The following is a 2,097-nucleotide window of genomic DNA, read 5'->3' as shown; positions in this document are numbered from 1 at the left end:
AACGGGTATCTGAGGCCATCGATGTGTGGGCGTGACTAGGGGGCGCGGCAAGCGGAGCTCCGATGTGGTGGGGCTAAATGTGCGGACGGTAGCACGAGGAGGGGCATGGAAGAGGGGGTCGGACGGGGTTTCTCACCGGGCCCTGTAGACATGCTAAAGCGGGCTCGGGGAGGGCTTGCCGGAGTCAAAATCGTCGGCGAGTTCGACGACGTCCGAGGAGGAAGAAGACGGCGTGGTGGTGATGCAGTGGCTCCGGCGTGGTCTCGTGGGCGGCCTCCGGCTTGTGTTCGATGCCGCAGTGGACGCAACAGAAGGCGGAGGGCCCTCGTGGATAGGTCGGGGAAGTGAGACGCGGCCGGTGGCCATGTTGACGACGACGAGCAGCGACGGCGACGCTCGGATGAGGGTGGAGGAGGTGGATCTGGGAGGAGAGCGTGGAAGGAAGAGGGAGGCGAGGTGGCCATGAAGCACGAGGCATCTCACGTCGCGGTTGCTCGCGATGAAGAAAGGCGGTCGTGTTTTTTATTCGAAACTACTTTGTGCACGACGGTAGGTGGACGATTTACAGACGATGCATAATCGGACGCTGTTCTGGATGCTGCTTCCTCACACCAACGGTGTGATTAACACTATCGTGCATAAATCGGCCAGATGCCGTCGTGTGTATAGCAGTTCTCTTTTTTATTTATGAGAGGACTCATGTTTCTGTTTAGCTGTCTGGTTTTCTTGTTGTTTTCTACCATACCCTGGGCCCAGTTTGAATACACGGGATGCAGACGTGCAGCCCAACCCATATGTCCGTATTTAGCCGACTTTTTCTCTGTTGCGTTCGTTGTGTTCAGTTCGATTTCTGTCGGCGGCTTAAGGCATGGCCAATGCATAGCCCAGGTTGATGTTCCGCAGGCCATGTATGATCGGATGTTAAAAAATAGGTTTGAATAGTGTAGTGGAATCCTCGGCAGGAGACGGGTTCTTGAAAAAAAAGAAATGTGGTCAGGTACATAAAGCTTAAAAAATTAAAGTGAAAAATAGTGATGCATGTGTAATAAGAGTTTATTTTATATTTTTTGATGATGCCTACCAGTAATAGCTTGTGTCGGGTAGAAAAATCAATATGAAAGTCTCAAACTACTTTTTGTTATGTGGTATATGTATACATATGTCATCATTTTACATGCCCTTATGCCCGGGCTAGGAGTTCTCACACCCGCCAGGCTACAGCGATGATCCGGCCATTCCACTCCTTGCGATGCAGTACTCCCTCGTCTCATAATGTACTGCATATTTTTTTTATGAAAATAGAACTTTCATTCAATCAAGGTGGTTCATTAGTCCTTCTGACAGAGGTTTTTATCTAATCTGGTCCATGGCGGAGCAGCCGTGTGATAGGATGATCTACCCATTTGGTAAGTGCGTGAGTAATCTTATTCTGTCCCCTACACATATATGCGCGAATGAGAGCATCTCCAACAGCCGCGCAATGCACGGTACGCTAAAAAAACATTTACAGGCCGAAATAGCTAGTTTTTGCGCGCAGCTCAGCGCTGGCTCTAACGGCGCCGCAAAATACAGCGCGCGCGAGCCACTCCAGCAGGCGCTGTAAAAAAGACGCGCGTCCAGCACAAACAACATATGACACCCCAAACAAAACCAAGAAGATCAAACACATAAAAAATAAATCAACAGTAAATAGTTTAATTTTATTAGAACTCAAACAAATAGTTTATCTTCCAATAAAACAAATAGTTCAACAATACAACATCAAACATACAACATCAAACATAAAAATCATCATGCGTTTTCTTGGCCATTCCATACCCACAACTCCTCGATTAGATCTTCTGAAGATCATCATGCGTTTAGGCACGTTTTGTCGTCAATACATACCTTTCAAGCGTTTTGTCGAACACCTTGTGGGCGTCGAGCGGCAGTGGGTGGCCGGGCACTGTTTGTCCGACGAATGTCACGCTCGAGGGGCAATCGGCAACTAGAGGGAGGTGGAGGAAGCAGCGGCGGCGCGGGGATAGGCCGGGGAAGCACTGTCGTGTCGCCGGAGCGAATGGGGAGGTGCGGGCACCGGTGCCAGCGTCTGGATAT

This window comes from Triticum dicoccoides, chromosome 7B (genome assembly GCF_002162155.2).
Source record: "Triticum dicoccoides isolate Atlit2015 ecotype Zavitan chromosome 7B, WEW_v2.0, whole genome shotgun sequence".
Lineage (NCBI taxonomy): Eukaryota > Viridiplantae > Streptophyta > Magnoliopsida > Poales > Poaceae > Triticum > Triticum dicoccoides.
This window is presented reverse-complemented; position numbering follows the sequence as displayed.